General features: G+C 46.3%; 1 long non-coding RNA gene across 1 annotated transcript; it reads left to right on the top strand.

The window, feature by feature from the left end:
* Positions 1-1,700: 1,700 nt before the first annotated feature.
* LOC142494978 (uncharacterized) lies at positions 1,701-11,566 on the top strand. The gene is made up of 2 exons (XR_012801636.1): positions 1,701-2,002; positions 8,820-11,566. It is a non-coding gene; the product is annotated as an uncharacterized LOC142494978 (long non-coding RNA).
* The last annotated feature ends 10,198 nt before the right edge of the window (positions 11,567-21,764 follow it).

The following is a 21,764-nucleotide window of genomic DNA, read 5'->3' as shown; positions in this document are numbered from 1 at the left end:
TCCCAAGAATTTTGACCCAGAGCTGCAGACAGCTTTCCTAGGGCCCTTGATTAGAGTTTCCTCCCCACCCACGTGTCAGCGGCCTTGTGACAACCCAACCCCGTTTTCTCTTACACTCCCCCCTTCTCACACACCACCCTCTCTCACCCATTCTCACCTTTTCACCCTCTGTCTCTCACTCTCTCCTTCATCCTCTTACACCCCTATCTCTCAAACTCCCCACCGCTCATCCTGTCCCTCACCCCCATCCCACACTAAATAACCCCACTCCCCAATATACACACACACAAACACAATAAGCCCCCCTGCCCAAATATATTGTGTATTGTGTTATAATATATTGTGAATTTGGGGAGGCTTATTGTGTGTGGGTGGATACACACACACACACACACACACACACACACACACACACACACACACACACACACACACACACACACACACACACACACACACACACACACACACACACACACACACACACACACACACACACACACACACACACACACACAATAAGCCCCCTCCCCAAATACATACACACACACACACACACACACACACACACACACACACACACACACACACACACACACACACACACACACACACACACACACACACACACACACACACACACACACACACACACACACACACACACACACACACACAATAAGCCCCCCTCCCCCAATTCACAAACACAATAAGCCTCCCCCTCCCAAAATACACACACCTTGGGGAGGAGGGGTAAGGGGGCCTAGGAGGGTGGTATAAGGAGGGTCTTGGGGCTTCCCTGGGGCGGGCTTGCTGGAGCAGCATAGCCAGTACACAGAAGGGCCTTGCAGGCCTGTTGAAGGGAGGCATAGATTGGCAGTGCTGAGTGAAGTGGAGGGCCCTTCTTGCCTGGACATAGGGAACTGTATAGTTGCCACCAGGAGGGCCAGGCCCTTAGATTGGCCATTCCTGGGCAGCATTCCTGACTGGCCCACCCCCCCTGTCGGCGGCCCTGATGCCACCCTATTACTGGTAACAGAACTAAGGGACCTACCCTAAGTAATTCCCCAGCAACTCCTCCATGTCTCCTTACTGAGAAGCTGTAACAAGGAACTCACTATTTTACTGTGGCAGGTGACTAGTTCCAAAATATACAGGGCCCCTTATATTGGGATACTTTCCTTAAGTAGAAAACAAGAACATTAGGTGCTTACACTTTATTAAAGAATTTAACCTTACTGATCTGGCATCTTCCATCCCCATCTTATATACCCCATAGTGACATCCCTAGTCACTATGCCTACTAGGGGAAGGATTTGTTTCTACAAAGTATCAGTGCTCAGTGACCCCACTAGGCACATTATGGAAGGTGGGTGTGTGAGGGTAGAAAATATTATATGAATATATGTTTATCCATTATTCCAAGAGTTATCCAACTCAGCAATGCAAACAGATATTGTACAGTAAAGATGGCGCCTGTATCCGGGAACACACCCTGAGATTATCCTGTAATGAAGACATCCGGCTGATGAAAGATGTACAAACAACTGGCTTATCAGCACGAGCTGACTCACGAGCTGATCATGCACCCATGCACGAAGGAATGTACACCAATGAGAGACGAAAGAGTGTCCCGGATCAAGACATAAACGGCTTAAGCCCAACCCCTGCCTCGCCCCATGCTATGCTATATAAACTATGTGAGCTGAATAATAAAGCAGCAGTTCCTGTGTTACCCCCGGGATAACGCATGTACTGAGATTGAAGCTGAACTTTGTGTCAGAGTCTTTCTTAGCGAGCTAGCGCATGCATGACTGAATTTGGAGCAAGTAACTGAAGAGAGAGACCCTGATATAGTGAGATTCACGACCTCATTATTTGGCGCCCAACGTGGAAGGGGGGGAGCGTGACTCCGGCTCACCACGAGAGACTGACCTGTCGCTGATTTTGCTGCAGAGACCGTGACACACCGAACCGAGGACTGATCACCCTCATTGTCAAGGTAAGCTCTTGCATACAATTTGTGTGTTACCTTGCCTGTGACAAGTCGGTGGGTTGCTGCCTAGGTAGTATAATCTGTTTAGGTCTTTCACTCACGTTGATGTGATACAACGGTGTGATCTTTAGAGTCACGCTCTGTTTAGAACTGTTAAAAATATCATACTCTTCAGTTGCTTGTGGTCACCTATAAGTTGCTGAATTGTACGAATGTTTGCATGTTATATATGCTAGTCAGTGCCGCAAGTGGGAGCCCGAAGTGGAGTGGGATTTTTGTCGGCTGACTGGAGGTCGTATATGTATGTGTATTAATACATTAGTGTTGGGAATTTAGGTGACCGAGTGGGTATTAATGGGAAATAGACTGCGGGTTGTCTGATTGTTTTTCTGACTAGTAATTGCAAAATCCCTGAATGAGAGTGCAGGCTGTCAGCCCGAGATAAGGGAACAGGACAGGCACTGATGCACTGAGGGCGGTAACCTGAAAAAGTGGTTCCCTCAAGACGGCGAAGTAGTACTCTGTCTCCGGTACCGGGTGTCTGGGGTCAGGGACCCAACGTCTGAGGGCGGTAACCAAACAGCGGTTCCCTCGAGACGGTGACACAGGACCGGCCACGAGATATTAGTGGGACGAACAGAGAATTCAGAGATGTTGCACTTATTTAAGAAAAAACATGTGTTGCCCACAGGGGCACAGACAGCACTAGATTTAGTCCGCACTCGAGAAGGAAAGAAATATACCAAACATGCTACTAATCTATATAAACTGGCTGGAGTCCCGCCTACGGGAAGATTACAACCCAGCATATGGTCTAAAATGATAACCGAATCCCGGGGAATGCTGGAAGACAAAGGTCTTTTAGAGGTAGCACAGGCTCATCTCCGAGTAGCGGGAAAATTGTGTGATGAGGGTTATGAAGAAGTACGGGGGGAGGGTGGAGCAGAAAATACTGATCCCCTATATGGATATATGAAGCTTGTTAAAACTGAGGAAACCCCATATCCGCCGCCATACCAAGATGGCGCCCGCCCTAGTACAAAGGGGTGGGTCTGTCACCATTGTGGTATGCAAAATCCGGAATGGCGGAGTTTCTGCTATAATTGTGGTGTGCCCCGTCCCGGCCCACCGCCCATCTCATCCGAGAAGTCCGCCCCTTCCGCTCAAGCCCAGACGCTCCCTCCCGCCCCTCTATATCCTATCCTCACCCCTTCCGGTTCCTTTTACCAAGGCCCGGATGCAGGAAAAGGACCTAGTGACACGCAAGGCCCTAAGCCTGCTGGAACGCAAGGCCCGATGGTCAGTGAAACGCATGACGCTATGTCTACACTACAAGTACTTTTTCCCTTCACCTCGCTTCAAGAATTTCTCACTTCCCCAGAAGCCATCGCTGCGCGTCAACAACGGCGACAGGCAATACGACCTGATAGTAGGTCGGAGTCCGAAACATCAAATCTAGCGGATTTTGACGACCCTTTATATCCAGGCCCTAATCCACCACCCACCTCTACGCCCAGGGCTCCGCCGCTCATAATCAATCCCACGCCAGTAGTTCCTACCAGACCACCTCTTTCTGACACACTTCCCCGGGCACCGGAACAGTGGCTTCCGGCACTATCCAAACCGTTTGTCACACGACAGGGCAAGCAGGTTATTGTCACTGTAGGAACTGGGGACATAACCACAGCGGTGGTAGATGTAATAGTTAACCCTGCTAACTCCCAACTCCAACACGGGAGTGGACTGGCCCGGAGTATCTCTCTTGCCGCAGGCCCCTCCATGCAGCGGGATTGCAACCTAATCATTTCACGCACAGGCCAAGTACCCCCGGGACAAATTGCTGTCACTGGCCCCGGTAACTTGCCTATAGCCCTTATAATACATGCCGTAGGTCCCCGGTATGACCCTGATTCTGCCGAAGTATGCGAATCTCAATTAAAGTCCGTCGTCTGGAATACCCTTATTCATTTGTCAGACCAGGCCTGTGTTGAGCGCGGAATCTCCTCTGTTGCTTTTCCTTTGGTATCCACGGGGTTATTTAGGTACCCACTCAACCCTGCTGTAAATACTATCATATCTACCATATTAGAATTTGTGGCCACCCAACCTACTACGCTCTCAGAGATCAGAATAGTCACTGATGATCCCGATAGAATGCCAGTCCTTCAGTCAGCTTTGCAATCCAAGGGCACACTCTCAGATATAGTGCCCTCGGCCGTGCCCCCACTTCCCGGTTCCCAGATTTATCATACCCAAGGGATATCAGCTATAAAAACGGAGCCCACGGCAGAAGGCCAAACCAATAATGCGACACATAACACACCCAAGCTTGGTCTTCAGTATGTTACGTTCACCCCTACACAAGTTTCCACTCTGGTGTCTGGTCTACCTGACCCGGAGAAACAGCCTATGCCGTTCTACAGACGAATGTGCCAGATACAGAAAACCTACGGATGCACCTGGCAGGATCTACAATCTCTCACGGAGATCAAATGCACAGACAGTTTCCTGCCACTGATGGCCCCGGCATTCGACCTATGTCAGTCACAACCTATTGATACATACTCTTCGGGACTCACTTATTGTCAACAACTCAAACTCTGGGCCCAGGAAGCACTCACAGAGTTACAGGGCTCACTCCAAGAGATTACACAACAAACGGATGAATCTGTGGAACAGTACGGCTCCAGGATCAGAATACTGTTTGAAGACCTTGGCTTTGCCACTCAAGCCAAGGCTCACCGTATGATCCTGACTAAGGCTTTTATAGATGGACTCAATGAACAGCTGAAAGACAAGATTATGTCAATACGCCCAGATTGTATTGGGGGAACATTACAAGACGCTATATTAGTAGCTAAAGGTTTTGCCCGGTCACAAGCAAAGGAACTGAAAGACAAAGGGAAAAAGAAAGCACTTGCTCTAATGATGCAAGAAAATGAATGCACAGATGCAGTTTTATGTCCCTCCCTTAATACCTCACCTCCCGCTCCCGCTTCTTTCCCTCCACCGTCTGCCCCCGCCCCTTTCCAACCCCCCAGTAATAATCCGTACCCGCCCCCTCCTTTCCCTCCTTACCCACAGCCATACCCCTACCCTGCCCCTGCCCCGGCCTACACTCCCTATTATCCACAGCACACCCCCCAACAAGGATACTACCCAAACAATGGGCCTCGGCAAGACCGGAGGCAAAGTGGGGGAGGCCGCAGCCAAGGTGGACCAACCTGCTGGAACTGTGGAATAGTTGGACATGTTAGGAGAGAATGCAGGAAGCCCAGACCAGACCAACTACCTGAGGGACCTCCGCCCCGGTCCTGAAAGGGGGGACAACCTGGGACCGCCATGGCAGCAGTAGGGCAAACTGCTGTCTGTGGGAAAGTCACTCTCACAGTAGCAGAGGTCCCTATGGATTTCCTGGTGGACTCAGGGGCGTCCACGTCCGTTATATCCAAAAAATTGCTCCCCCCCACTATAGAACTTTCCGATGATTGGATGACATCAATGGGGGTAGAGGGGAAACCGCAAAACAGCCGCCTTACTGTTCCTGTACCTCTCGGACCGTTCTCAGAAGTCGCTGCTAGATTTCTGGTATCGAACACCTGCCCTCTAAATCTATTAGGGTCCGATATTTTACAAAGACTAAGGGCAAATATTTTATATGATGAGTGCGGCATGCAACTTATTCTCCATCGCCCGGAAGGGGGAGACACCCCCCCAGATATCTGCATCATCCGAGCTTTACCGCTGATGCTGTTACAGGAACAATCCAACCCAAACACTGGTTCTCCTAGCCATATTGAATCTCAAGTTCCTTCCAGTTTATGGTCTGTAGGACCTGAGGATGTGGGGCTTCTTCCCGTTCCCCCAGTGGTTGTACAGCTGAAATCTGGAGTCCCTTACCCAAGAATCCCGCAATACCCTCTCAAAGCTGCACAGGAAGCCAGTTTGAAGATACAAATTCATGCATATTTGGAGAAAGGGGTGCTCAGGTATTGCACTTCACCTTGCAATACTCCTCTGTTTCCTGTCAAGAAGAAAAGTGTCAAAGGTCAACCTGATAAATATCGATTGGTACAAGATCTGCGTGCTGTCAATGCAGCAACCATATTGGAAACCCCTGTTGTCCCCAATCCGAATACTCTCCTCAGCGGAGTCCCTCCCGAGGCCAGTCTCTTCACAGTTATAGACCTGGCCAATGCTTTTTTCAGTGTTCCCCTTCATGTGGACTCCCAATTTTTATTTTCTTTTACTTTCCAAGGAGCTCAACTGACATGGACAAGAATACCCCAAGGGGCCCAGAATAGCCCTAACCAGTTTTCCCAAGCTTTGAAACTCTCTCTTTCACCATGGGTGTTAGCTCACCCTGAAGCTACGCTACTCCAGTATGTTGATGACCTTCTGCTATGTGGCCCAATCGACAGCCAACAGATGGAATCACTCTCCGTCTCCCTGTTGCAGCATCTGTCCTCCATCCAATGTAAAGTCTCTAAGTCAAAACTCCAATGGTGCCTCCCTAAGGTCGTTTTTCTGGGGCATTGTATATCACAAGGAATCAGACATCTGACAGATGAAAGGAAACAAGCTATTGTATCTGTCTCTTATCCATCCACAATCAGCCAACTGCAATCATTCCTTGGACTTATCACCTACTGTAGACAGTGGATACCTGACGCTTCCAGGCTTATGCAACCGCTATATGATGCGCTGAAAACTGGCCCCAAGGAAGACGATGTGGCCGACCCAGTTGCCTATCAATTATATCGACGCTGTTTCAATCTTCTGAAGGAAGCCATTTCAAGTGCACCAGCACTGGGCCTTCCAGATTATACCAAGCCATTCAATCTATATGTGTCCGAGCAGGAAGGCCATGCTTCTGGAGTTCTTACACAATCCCATCGGGAAAAACAGCGCCCTGTCGGGTACTACTCCTGCAGGCTGGATCCGGTTGCACGTACTTCTCCGAGTTGTCTCAAAGCCGCCCATTCCGCCCAAGTACTGCTGGATAAAGTGGCGGACATCACTCTCGGACATGATGTTATTATTCAAGCTCCACATGACTTGGCTGCTGTTCTCTCGCTGACATTACCCCGACATCTCTCGCATCAACGTCATTTAAGACTTCAGTGCTCATTGCTTCTTCCGTCTTATGTTTCTTTTCAACGATGTACCACTATCAACCCAGCAACTCTTCTGCCACATATCCCAAAGGGGGGAGAGGAACCAATGGAAGAATTAAACACTTCTAGTCCACCAGTGTCCCCCCATGACTGTTTACTCACTTTACAGCAAGACACGTCAGAACCACAGAATATGTCTACTACTGCGATTCCAGGCGCTGACCTAGAACTCTGGACAGATGGCTCAAGGTATGCCGATGATAGCGGCAGATTTCATACCGGTTTTGCCGTCACCACGGAGAAAGAGATTCTCTACGCTGAAGCATTGCCACCAAGCAGGTCAGCCCAGGAAGCGGAATTGATTGCGTTACAAACAGCATTGGAGATGGCAGAAGGAAAAAGGGTGAATATAAGAACAGACTCACGATATGCTTTTGGCATTGCCCATGATTTTGGTACTATCTGGAGAAATAGAGGATTCATAACCTCCTCAGGAACACCGGTGAAGCATGCCACCCTTATCCAAGGACTCATGCACGCTATGGGACTACCTATCCAGGTAGCGGTTCTCAAGGTCAAGGCACATGGAAAAGTGGACAGCACGGAAACAAGAGGAAATCAATTAGCTGACCAAGCCGCCAAACAAGCTGCCTTGGGATCTGTGTCAGAGAGATGGCTAGCCATGGAAGACATGGAAGTAGCAATGGTAAGCACGCGGGCACAAGAAAAGAAACAACGGGAGGAAACAGAGGCACAAATCGAGGCTGAAGAGTTTCCCGAAATTAATACAGCACGACCTCCAGTTATTAAACTACAACAGGAACAGGCAAAGGTATTACCGGAAGAAAAGAAACAGTGGAGGAAAGATGGGGCGACAGTGGAAAAGAAAACTGGCCTATGGAAGAAGGACAATGTATACTGTCTCCCAAGAAGGATGTATCCAGCCGTAGCAACATGGGCACATGGGGCCACACACCGAGGAAAGAATCAAGCCCTAGCATATGTGAGGAAATTCTACTATGCTCCTGGGATCAGTACCACATTGGCCGCATACAACCGAGCCTGTCAGGTTTGTCAAACCTGTAATCCCAGCAGCACACAGACCGTACCCACTCAGCATTTAGCCAAACCCGACTACCCATGGCAGAGAATCCAAGTGGACGATATTCACATGCCCCCGGCCGGGGGATACGAGTATGTATTGGTAGTAGTGGATATGTTTTCAGGATGGCCCGAAGCTTACCCAGTCAAGAATATGACGGCAAAGGTGACAGCGAAGAAAATGCTTATCGAAATAGCATGCAGGTTTGGTATACCTGAAGTGATTGAAAGTGACCAAGGACCGGCGTTCACAGCCTCTATTTTTGGGGAACTATGGTTTATGTTGGGATCTCATCAAGGACTCCACACTCCCTACCACCCACAAAGTTCGGGAAAGGTGGAAAGGATGAACGGCACACTGAAAACCAAACTGCTTAAGATGAGTCAAGATCACCCCCTCCCCTGGCCAGATCTATTGCCTATAGCGTTATATCATGTCAGACACACGCCCCAGGCCAAGCATGGGCTTACCCCATATGAAGTCCTATTTGGGTCCCCTCCCAGAATACCAGAGATAGACAGTCAGGAATTACAAAAAGGTCAGGACAAGGTAGTACAATTTGTGATTTCACTTGCGCAAGAATTGTCTAACTCTCGTTCTGTAGTATCTGCTTCTCTTCCAGAGTCCACAGGAGACACAGTACACCCCTTCCAACCTGGGGATAGCGTGTATCTGAAGAAACACGTGAGACCCGATTGTTTGGAGCCCAGATTTGAAGGTCCATATCGAGTCCTGCTGATAACACCTACGGCAGTGAAGCTTGAAGGGAAAGGACCCTGGATCCACGCCTCTCACTGCAAGAAATCTCCCGTTGAAGCTCCATGATGTATATCCTTTTCACTATGGTGCTCTTAAGTACTGTTGAAACTGCCCCAGTAACCTTCTGGGTAAACACTTCCCTGCCTCTACAAACATTCACCACAGATTTTTGTAATGTCGCAAATTGTGGTATTTATGAGGACTCTCTCTTGTCCGCACAGCCCTGGTCCCTTAAACCTATTAACTACTATTATGATCCCTCATATGATTCAAGATCCCCTATACATAAGCAGGCCCAAATATATCTGTGTGTCACCAGTACAGGGAATGAATGGTGCTCCTCCTGGTCAAATGTAGGATGGAACACAGGAAATGATTGGGCGTATAAGCCAAAGGGGGGACTAGATAGAAAGGATGAGAATGGCAAATCTCTCCTCACCCGTCTAACCCTCACTAAAGGAGTTTGGGGTACTACCAAATGCAAAGGTAAAGTACGACAAGGTTGTCTACCCTTTTATTTACAACTGGAAAATCCTTCCGAGGGAGATATGGGAAAATATGTGCTTGGCATGTACGGGGGTTCTCTCACCAAAAAATTGGGACAAGTGGAGCTTAAAGATATCAAAAATAGACCCGTGTCGCCAACCTCCCAACCCACTAATAAAGAAAAATTAGATGCCCGAATTCAAGAGGTATTACCTATTCCGGGCTTGACATGGGAAGATGTATTCCGAATAGAAACACAGACAGATGTTAGGAAGAATCTGTGGCTAGAATGGGTAAAATATACGGTTAAAAGTTCTGGGCAGAATGTCAGCTGTATAGCCTGTGCAGCCGCTAATGCTCATTTAACTACGGTTCCCCTGTTTCTCTCCGACAATGAAACAGAATGCCTGATTACTCTATTAAGAGGTAAGAACTCTACTGGCTGTCCAGAGTTAAGACCACTGGTATCCCTGAAAACCAGCGTTAAACCCCCTAGGGAAGTTATAGTACATAACGGAAATTATACATGCTTTATAGCAAATAACGATACGGGAACAAACTTAGGAAGATTTAACCCAGGGTTTTGCGTTTCTAACTCGTCTACCCCTTCTGCCGACCTCCAGGATCACACTGGCCATATGCTTGATATATATTGGTTATGCGGAAATGGTAAACTCCGAAATATTCTACCCCAAATGTGGCAAGGACAGTGTGCATTAGTTAAGGTAGTTATGCCTTTCAGAATACTCCCATGGGAACCAGAAGAGCAGTGCCTATTCAGGAAGTCTCTCTCTCTGTCAAGATCAAAAAGAAGTATAGCAACAGCCCTGCAAAGTGATAATTTGGTATATAGAGATGCCATAGGGGTCCCAAGGGGGGTCCCTGATGAATTTAAGGCCCAAGACCAAATTTTTGCTGGATTCGCATCAATAGTTCCCCAAGTACAAATTAATAAAAATGTTGATTGGATCAATTATCTTTACTATAACCAGCAAAGGTTCATAAATTATAGTAGGGACGCTTTCCAAGGTATAATTGAGGAACTAGGGCCAAATACCCGAATGACTCTTCAGAATCGAATGGCCTTGGATATGCTTTTAGCAGAGAAAGGGGGGGTATGTTCAATGTTTGGAGAAGAATGTTGCACGTTTATCCCAGAAAACTCTGTGATAGATGGAAAGACGGTTAAAGCACTCAACCAGATTAGGGATCTAGCGGCAGAAGTTAAGAGGAATTCAGGGGTGGATACCAGCTGGGCCAACTGGCTGGCAGATTGGACTGGAGGTTGGAAGTCAATTCTCACGACTATTGGACTGATTTTGTTATGTTTATTTGTCTTTGCTATCCTTGTGCTTTGCTGTGTCATTCCTCTTTATCGGAAACTAATGTATAAAGTGGTCGGAGCAGAAACAATGATGAATACAGGAAGTGAACTGGAATCATTTTTGCAAACTAAAGCTAAGCCGGATATGCCTACCCGAAGCCCCCCAAGGCAGAAATATATTATGCGTAATTCTCTATTGTGAGGTTCAAGGTATCTGGGGAGAGAGACTCCTACGATGTTGACAGTGTTGATGGAAGGTATGAACATCTGTTAGGGATGTATTGTGCCAGTAGTCAAGTGAAGAAATCCTTTACCCATTCCCCACATCGTAGGACAGCTTGTATCCCCTAGGGAGTGAACGAATAAACATAGATTCAAGGGGGGATTGTGAGGGTAGAAAATATTATATGAATATATGTTTATCCATTATTCCAAGAGTTATCCAACTCAGCAATGCAAACAGATATTGTACAGTAAAGATGGCGCCTGTATCCGGGAACACACCCTGAGATTATCCTGTAATGAAGACATCCGGCTGATGAAAGATGTACAAACAACTGGCTTATCAGCACGAGCTGACTCACGAGCTGATCATGCACCCATGCACGAAGGAATGTACACCAATGAGAGACGAAAGAGTGTCCCGGATCAAGACATAAACGGCTTAAGCCCAACCCCTGCCTCGCCCCATGCTATGCTATATAAACTATGTGAGCTGAATAATAAAGCAGCAGTTCCTGTGTTACCCCCGGGATAACGCATGTACTGAGATTGAAGCTGAACTTTGTGTCAGAGTCTTTCTTAGCGAGCTAGCGCATGCATGACTGAATTTGGAGCAAGTAACTGAAGAGAGAGACCCTGATATAGTGAGATTCACGACCTCATTATTTGGCGCCCAACGTGGAAGGGGGGGAGCGTGACTCCGGCTCACCACGAGAGACTGACCTGTCGCTGATTTTGCTGCAGAGACCGTGACACACCGAACCGAGGACTGATCACCCTCATTGTCAAGGTAAGCTCTTGCATACAATTTGTGTGTTACCTTGCCTGTGACAAGTCGGTGGGTTGCTGCCTAGGTAGTATAATCTGTTTAGGTCTTTCACTCACGTTGATGTGATACAACGGTGTGATCTTTAGAGTCACGCTCTGTTTAGAACTGTTAAAAATATCATACTCTTCAGTTGCTTGTGGTCACCTATAAGTTGCTGAATTGTACGAATGTTTGCATGTTATATATGCTAGTCAGTGCCGCAAGTGGGAGCCCGAAGTGGAGTGGGATTTTTGTCGGCTGACTGGAGGTCGTATATGTATGTGTATTAATACATTAGTGTTGGGAATTTAGGTGACCGAGTGGGTATTAATGGGAAATAGACTGCGGGTTGTCTGATTGTTTTTCTGACTAGTAATTGCATTATGGGCAATATATTTCCCAAGAATTTTGACCCAGAGCTGCAGACAGCTTTCCTAGGGCCCTTGATTAGAGTTTCCTCCCCACCCACGTGTCAGCGGCCTTGTGACAACCCAACCCCGTTTTCTCTTACACTCCCCCCTTCTCACACACCACCCTCTCTCACCCATTCTCACCTTTTCACCCTGTGTCTCTCACTCTCTCCTTCATCCTCTTACACCCCTATCTCTCAAACTCCCCACCGCTCATCCTGTCCCTCACCCCCATCCCACACTAAATAACCCCACTCCCCAATATACACACACACAAACACAATAAGCCCCCCTGCCCAAATATATTGTGTATTGTGTTATAATATATTGTGAATTTGGGGAGGCTTATTGTGTGTGGGTGGATACACACACACACACACACACACACACACACACACACACACACACACACACACACACACACACACACACACACACACACACACACACACACACACACACACACACACACACACACACACACACACACAATAAGCCCCCTCCCCAAATACATACACACACACACACACACACACACACACACACACACACACACACACACACACACACACACACACACACACACACACACACACACACACACACACACAATAAGCCCCCCTCCCCCAATTCACAAACACAATAAGCCTCCCCCTCCCAAAATACACACACCTTGGGGAGGAGGGGGTAAGGGGGCCTAGGAGGGTGGTATAAGGAGGGTCTTGGGGCTTCCCTGGGGCGGGCTTGCTGGAGCAGCATAGCCAGTACACAGAAGGGCCTTGCAGGCCTGTTGAAGGGAGGCATAGATTGGCAGTGCTGAGTGAAGTGGAGGGCCCTTCTTGCCTGGACATAGGGAACTGTATAGTTGCCACCAGGAGGGCCAGGCCCTTAGATTGGCCATTCCTGGGCAGCATTCCTGACTGGCCCACCCCCCCTGTCGGCGGCCCTGATGCCACCCTATTACTGGTAACAGAACTAAGGGACCTACCCTAAGTAATTCCCCAGCAACTCCTCCATGTCTCCTTACTGAGAAGCTGTAACAAGGAACTCACTATTTTACTGTGGCAGGTGACTAGTTCCAAAATATACAGGGCCCCTTATATTGGGATACTTTCCTTAAGTAGAAAACAAGAACATTAGGTGCTTACACTTTATTAAAGAATTTAACCTTACTGATCTGGCATCTTCCATCCCCATCTTATATACCCCATAGTGACATCCCTAGTCACTATGCCTACTAGGGGAAGGATTTGTTTCTACAAAGTATCAGTGCTCAGTGACCCCACTAGGCACATTATGGAAGGTGGGTGCAGCTATGCACGTACCCAGCAAACTCCACCTAATGGAATAGGAGACTGCCACACTATAGTTAACCCCTCTATGAACCATTAACCTAATTAAATAACATAGCATACCCCCAAGGGTGCTACACAAGTAATGCAATGTACAAATCTCAACCATGTACAAATGTAGCAGACATTACACCTGTTAACGTGAGTTAACATGTACACAACATGCATTCAAACATGTTAAATATTAAATAAGATGCCAGCGTTAATGCTACGCATTGCGTTAACAGGTGCAATATCATATGTAATTTGCTGGCATCTTAATGAGATAGACTTACTGGCCCAAACCCCTCCTTCCTGCACCACTTTCTTAGCCATGCATTAACCTCCCTGATCTCTGACTGTCTCCCTGCGGTAGCGCATGGCACTGGTAGTATTTCAGAAAATACTACCTTGGAGGTCCTTGCCTTAAGCTTTTGGCCTAGATCCCTGTAATCATTTTTTAGGACCCTCCATCTTTCTCTAACTTTGTCATTGGTGCCAACATGTACCAAGACCGCCGGGTCAATCCCAGCCCCCCCCCCCCAACAATCTGTCTACCTGATCCGCAATGTGCCGAACCCGAGCACCCGGGAGACAACAAACTGTTCGGCTCATGCGGTCACGGCAACAGATTGCCCTATCTACCGTCCTAATAATGGAGTCCCCTACCACCACAATCTTTCTTTGTATCTGAGCATCCCGAGTCCCCACTGTGCTGGAGGAACTATTCCCCTGGCTGCTAGAGGAATTAGTCTCCCCCAGCCTTGCCATTTCTGCCCCGACATTCCCAATATCTTCACTCAACATGGCCTCTCCCTATTGCCCCTGCTTCCCCTTCTAACTGTCACCCAGCTACCTACCTGCTCCTCACTAACAGCAACCAAGCTGCCTACCTGCTCCTCACTAACAGGGCCACCATCTGCACCACTAGTCGAAGCAAGGGCCTGCTCAGTGAGCTCTAAACCCCTTTCAACATTGCCAATGTCCCTCAATATTGCAAGTTGCCTCTTCAGATCAGCAATCTCTGACTCTAAAGAGACCACTCGCTCACACTTCTCACAGCGGTATGCTCCTTGGAACAAAAGGAATCTGTGCAATTTATTTTGTGTCTGACATGAATTCAACAGTCAATCTAGTTTGGGTTGTATCTAAGCCAGTGGTTTTCAACCTTTTTATGGTTAGGGAACCCCAGAATTCAATTTTGAAATTCTGAGGAACCCCAACCCTCATCCCTGTCTCTTCCCCCCCCCCCATGTCGTGCTCATCTCTCTCCCCCTTCCCCTATCACCCCCATCTCTCAACCCTCCAACGTCGCCCTCGTCTCTCTCCCTCCCCCATCTGTCGGCCTCATCTCTCTCCCTCCGCCCCATAACCCTTTACTCACTCCCCCGTCGCCCTCGTCTCTCTTCCCCCCGTCTCCCCGTCTTTCTCCCCCTCCCACTTACACACACACACTCTCCCACTTACACACACACACACACACACACACACACACACACACACACACACACACACACACACACACACACACACACACACACACACACACACACACACACACACACACACACACACACACACACACACACACACACACAGTCTCCCACTTAGACACACACAGTCTTCCACTTACACACACAGAAACACACAGTCTTCCACTTACACACACAGAAACACACAGTCTCCCATTTACACACACACACTCCCACTTACACACACACACACACACACACACACACACCTGAGAGCATGCATGCGCCCGATCCTTCCTCTCCCGACTGGAGCAGACAGGGAGAGGAAGTATAGCAGGTGGCTGCTGCTGAGCTAAGGAGCTGTCGCGTCACTGCTATGTGGGGTGCCGCCGAGCTGCCAGGCCTTGGACAGCTGGGAGAGTTGTCCCAGATCTCCCCCCCCCCTCCTGGTGGCATTGGAACATTTGAGGGGTGCTCACGGAACCCCGGTTTAAAATCACTGATATGGGTGGTTGAAAATAGAAATAACATTTGAAAGAATTACAGAATTAGCTAAATATTCCTCAATCAAATCAATTTACCTAACATTAATAATTGCACAATTAAATGTACAATGAAATGCATTTCCATTTTAAATAATGAATACTGTATATATTCCTTGTGCAACTGAAGTCAAAAAAGCTGAACAAAATATATATTTTATATAACTGTTTAACCAACAAGTGGGATTGACGTATTTATGAAACTACCACTTCAAAAATGTCATCATTATCCACATTTAGCTTACATGAATAATTTACACTTAATGCTTTTGCTCTGACACTGAAACAACCCTATTTAATTACTTCAGCGACAATGATAATCATACAATAAACTGAGAAATTGAGGATATCCTAATACTGTACATGCAAGATCTAAATTGTGATACAGAATATATTTTATCTGAAGACTCCCTAATAATATAAGTACATATCGTAGAAACGAGGAGAGTCGTTGTGCATTTATCATTATCTGCAAAAATCCAGATTGTTATTACTGCTAAAATAAACTGGCATCCCTACATTATTGGTTGTCCGGATGATTGGAGAGCGCAGGTGTATGCAAACTAAGAGAAACATACAAAATATAGTGCAATATGTTGAAACAAATATTGTGATCAGTGAAACTTGAAATCCTGTGAAGTGTGTACTCACAGATTCCTCATTCTTTATAAGCGTTTCCAAAATATTGGTATCTTTGTGTTGTCTGTCTTTGAGGTGTCTTTAGCCCATGGGATCTGGTCACCTTCCTTGACTAAGTAAAAAGCCTTACATAGTATGTACTTGTATAAAAAATTCTTTATCTATGAATCGAGATAAAATGCACTCACATGGTTTCAAAGATAGAATCGCATTCAAAGTAATAGAAGGATGATGACCGGTCAGGTCAGTGTTCTTTCTGCCTTTCTCTGCTGGGCTCGTGTTGCTCGCTCCCATCCCAAACTTACAGATGGCAATCATAGGTTATAATAGGCTGAAAACGTCTGTGCTTAATAAACATTGATTGCTATATAGCCATTGATATTCTATAATTATTCTACTAAATGCTTTGTGAGTGAAAAATTCACTACTCCAAATTTATACAAAAATCCATAAAATACAATTAGTTTAACCCTCTATCCAACACATGCATTAGAGGTCAAAAAAGTTTTTAATAACATCTAATAAGTGTCTCAAAGAACTGTTAAAAATATATTAAAATATATAAAAATATAACAGAGATGGAATGACTCAATATAAATAAATAGATGCACTATAATTGAAGAGAAGAAAACAAGTATCAAGATACAACACATGATGATACAAATAGAAACAATGTAAGAAAGTCTGAAACGGATGGCAACATGAGATCTGGACTAAAACCTATGTGTTATAGAAATGAGTTAAGGTCCAATTCCACATTTAGACCATAAGGTGTCATACAACCTAATTGGTGTATCCAAACGGTTTCTCTCTTAATCAAGTCCAGATTTCTGCTGCCGCCCTGCCAGTGTGGCATAACTAGTCCAATGCCCTTATAGCGTAAGCCTTTAGGGTCCGCATCATGAACTTGGGCAAAGTGTTCCGATATTTATTTATAAAATGTTTTACCAGGAAGTAATACATTGAGAGTTACCTCTCGTTTTCAAGTATGTCCTGGGCATAGAGTTAAAATGACAAATACATGGTTCCAAATACGGTTACATAAGGGAACAGGGTGTACATTATATACAAGACATTGCATGCACAGTTAAAGATAATATATATTATGGGCGTATGTAACAGTTACAGACCAGATACACCATGGCTCATCAGTTTCCTCCCCAGTTTCCTCCCTGTAATACTGTAATATTAAAATTAAATAAAAACCCCGCGACCGCCTGTTAGAGGTGCGCAGGTAGAGTGACTGATTAAGTCTATCTCTTACAGTGTGTCTCTTACAGACAGGTAGAAGCCGGTAGAATTCACACAGCAGGGACCCCCTCTGTGTGAATCTGATGGGCCATTAGTCTGCTGCGGTCCACCTCGTGAGGTATCTCAGCGAAATCTCGAATATTTGGCAAGAAATGGTCGAATCTTGGTGGCTGCATCTGTACCAGGTGAAATTGTTGCTTTATAATTAATGTGCACTATGAATGGCCGTTGGAGAATTTATTGGAGAAAATAAGTCTATAGTTCAGCAAAGGGAATTAACTGGATAATTTAGGACTTATAGCTATATTTCACAACAATCGTTATCACATAACAATTTAGATAACTTCTCTAGTTGTTAGCAATTTGTCAAATTCAAGATTTCCTTTTTCTATGGAGTGCTCCATCTACAAACAAAAGTCCAGCACTGCAAGATGATCTGAAACATCAGTATTAGTGATCTCTTTATACATTTTCCTTCTCTTCTAAAATTGCATGGGTTACTTTCCATTCTGAACCATGTGTTCTTTGATACACCTCCCTTCCTATCTCTAGATACAGATGTAGCAGATGTCATTGCCCCTTTGTAGAAGGATAATGTGTTACCGTTTCCCGCGAGTGTTACCATGCAGTGTGCAATGGCTCCATTCAAAGAAATGGAGATGTGAGTTACAACATTGTGCAATTTGCACTCCAACTTGCTCCATTTGGTGCCTTAGTACATGATAATGGATGTAATAATGTGTGCTCCATTGATACCGTGTTACTCCTTCCTTTGCCAGTCATGAAACTCATTCTTTCTGCCAAATCAGATCAGTGGTGTGACAGAAGAGAATTGTATTCCACTCTATCATACTGTACACAACAAATAAAACACAGACATCTGTTTGTTTGATTATACTGTATATCCTTAGTTCAAACCTCAGAATCAATTTGTACATTGTACATGTTGTATACTATATTGCAAAGTACTGCAGAACTGTATGTACATTTTTAGTCCTTTCAAAATCTCCTTTAATGCTTTTAATCACCAGAACCAGTACTCCTTAATCCCAGCATTAGTAGCATTACTATTTCAACTAACATGTTTAATCCTTGATAGATATACTAGTGTGATAAAAGAAAAAACTCGTTATAATTCTTACATTACTGTACAGTACAGTAGTTTAGTGGAAAGAAGCATTGAAGCACTGTAAATGTAATTTAGTGGAGGGAAGAATTTTTTGTTATTTAAGATAGTTATCAAAACGTGATAAAATTAATTGCAGAAGAGGGTGAATCTTAAGATCATTTTCTTTCAGGGTCCATAAAATGATAGCTCAATTTCTGCCGCACCATGTAGCCCTTGTAGATACATGACATTACAGACATGTCCTAAAAGCCTCAGATCAGGAAATTGATGAGGTGCACAATACCTCCAGGGGCTTAAAGGTCAACCAGCTCCAGATTCATAGTTTGTCATTGGATAAAACATTCTTTCTGAAAGGAGAAGAGTGTGTAATTTTATTGATACTTTCCAATCCATTTTAAGGAGACAGTAATTCTCCCTTGGATGATAAAACATCTGCTTGTCGTACTTCATTGCTTTTTGTACCATTTTAGCAGTTTTTTTGAGGCCTGCCACATCCTTTCTATGATTTATCTTGATTAGAAATATTGGTATAAACATTTAATTACTGTACACTTGATGTTTGTTATACTGTATTGCTTAGGGCAGGGTTGCACAAACTGGGGGGCATACCCCCCAGGGGGGCGGGAGATTTTGCTGGGGGGACGTGGGTGGTTGCAGAGGTCACGCGCTCTTCCCCCAGGAATTTAATTAAATGCTGGGGGATCGCGTGAGGCCCCTGCAACACTCCTCTTACCGGGATTAAGCTGGCTGTGTGAGGTGTCGCCATGGCAACGTGGCATCAACGGACGCCGCGGGGCCATGTGACGGGATGTCACTTGCGTCAAATGACGCCGCGGGTCACGTGACGTGTATACAAGGTGGGGGGGGGGGGGGCAGCCTCCTAGTTTTCCTAATGCAGTTTCCTAACCGGGTTGGGAATCCTCCAAGCAGGGAGAGAGCAGGACTCTTGCTTGGGGGCTGGGCAGTTTACTCCATCCTGATTGGCTGCTGCTGGGTAATGCAGCCAATCAGGAGGTGGTGTCAGGAGCCAGGGGGCGGGACCAAGCTGAGGAGGCGGCAGTATTTAGGTGAGGCTGTGTGTCTGTGTGTGTGATTTATTTGTGGCTGTCGTGTGTGTATTCATTCTGTTCAGGTGTGTCAGTTTCAGTGGGGGAAGAGAGAGAGAGTGTCAGTGAGGGGGACAGAGAATCAGTAGATGATAGAGAGTGTCATTGTGGGGAGAGAGAGTGTCAGTGGAGGATAGAGAGTGTTGGTGTGGGGAGAGAGAGTCAGGGAGAGGGGTGGATAGAGAGTGTCAGGGAGAGGGGCAGAGAGAGAGTATCAGGGAGAGGGTAGAGAGAGTGTCAGGGAGAGGGGGGCCAGGAGAGAGAGTGTCAGGGAGAGGGGGGCCGAGAGAGAGAGTGTTGGGGAGAGGGGGCCAGAGAGAGAGCGAGAGTGTTAGGGAGAGGGGGCAGAGAAAGAATATCAGGGATAGGAGGGAGAAAAAGAGTGTCATGGATGGGGGGAGGGGGGAGTGAGAGAGTGTCAAGGAAAGGGGGGGGAGTGTGTATGAATGTTAGAAAAAATGTATTAGGTATAAAATGTAAATTTTTCAGTTAGAAAACAGTTGATGTATGTTGTTATATTCTTTATCTGCATGTAGTAAACTGTTTATATATACACTGGTGTATGTGGTTACTATATGTGGGTCCTGTGTCAGGGGTTATTTTATACTCTAGGATCCTGCACAGGTGGAGGTGTTGTTATATTGTAAGTATGTTCCAGGATACACCTGACAGGTATTGTACCACACCTGGTAATGCATGTAGATTTCCCCACATGGTCCCTATCTGCGATTGGGGGTGGGGGGAGGGGGAAAGTGTGTTACATTTGGTGGTGCTGCTGAGATCAGATCTGGGGTGCCCTATTCCGTAATCAAATTTGTTCAAATTCATTCCCCACCATGTAACTACCCACAAGCCACGAGGTCCATGCCTGGGCCGTCAGGTTTCAGGAGCTGCCGAGTCACGTGGTGGCAGTGGGGAATGTTCCCGTTCATGTGGAGGGGAGTGCATGTGGACACTCCTGTGTCTAGACAGAGTGCGGCCAGTAGGAGAAATGTGTGACACCACTGGTTATTGGAGTACCATACTAATGTTGGCAGATCAGGAAATATACCGGGAAAATGCCCCTCAGATGCTACAAGTCCTCGGATCCCCACCAGAGGGTTACCCCTTATATACTCTGTGGACTCTCCCTACATAACAGTGAGTCCCACTTAGCCGGGCGTATCCCACAAAGTTAGGAGAGCACATGTGCTAATGGCCGCTAGGCTACGCAACAATGTTTTGCAGAAACCTGCTCTGGTCTGGAGCGAAATTTAGATCTCCAAACCCGTGATGGGAGTAGCTCAGTGCAGAACCAGAACCACTCCTTGATAGAGTGTGCCCCTCTTCTGAATTCCACCACGGGGAGGGAGCACAGTGAGCCTCAGTCAGCAACTTCTGTTCCCCCTAAGAAAGGTAAAACATGCAGTAAACAGCATCCTCATTTGTATGGAGCCTGGCTGATGAAGGGAGAGGACATATCCTTTCTTTTGTGCCCATGAATATGTAGCCCTGATAGGTTTTGGGCTATTATTCTGTCCTCCTCCTGGCCGCAATCCCTGGTAAGGGCAGGTTTGCCAGGAGTACTCACTACTAAAAACAAATAGATTGTGTACAATGTATCTCTAATTACCGTGAGGTTGAGCTGACTCGTTATTTTCTTTATCATTTATTTGGAATATTGCTTATGATAATTAAGTAAACAGTGTTATCCCACAATCAATTAGAGCAATAAGACAATGGGGCCTGTTCTAATAGCTTCGATAAAATCACTGCTACAGTATATCGCAAGGTTTATCAAGCCCTACCTCACCGTCTGACATTTGTGTTATCTCGGTGTAGCCCTGTTTCCTTCTGAATACAGTACAACTAGCAATGCTGTATAACCTGCTGGCTCACAGGGCCTAAGCCTCTGCCACGGAGAGCCTGGGGCAATATATTTATATAGAGTACCTCTTATCAGATGCAGTGCCTCCACCTGTGATGGCTCCCAGCAGAGCGGGAGATATTCCTCGCAGGGCAATAATACAATACTACACACACAGCATGTAAAAGAAACAGTAGCTTTACTAGCGGTAACCATAACCATGC

This window comes from Ascaphus truei, chromosome 5 (assembly GCF_040206685.1).
Source record: "Ascaphus truei isolate aAscTru1 chromosome 5, aAscTru1.hap1, whole genome shotgun sequence".
Classification (NCBI taxonomy): Eukaryota; Metazoa; Chordata; class Amphibia; order Anura; family Ascaphidae; genus Ascaphus; species Ascaphus truei.
The sequence above is the reverse complement of the archived record's forward strand: the minus strand, read 5'-3'. Positions and strand labels throughout refer to the sequence as shown.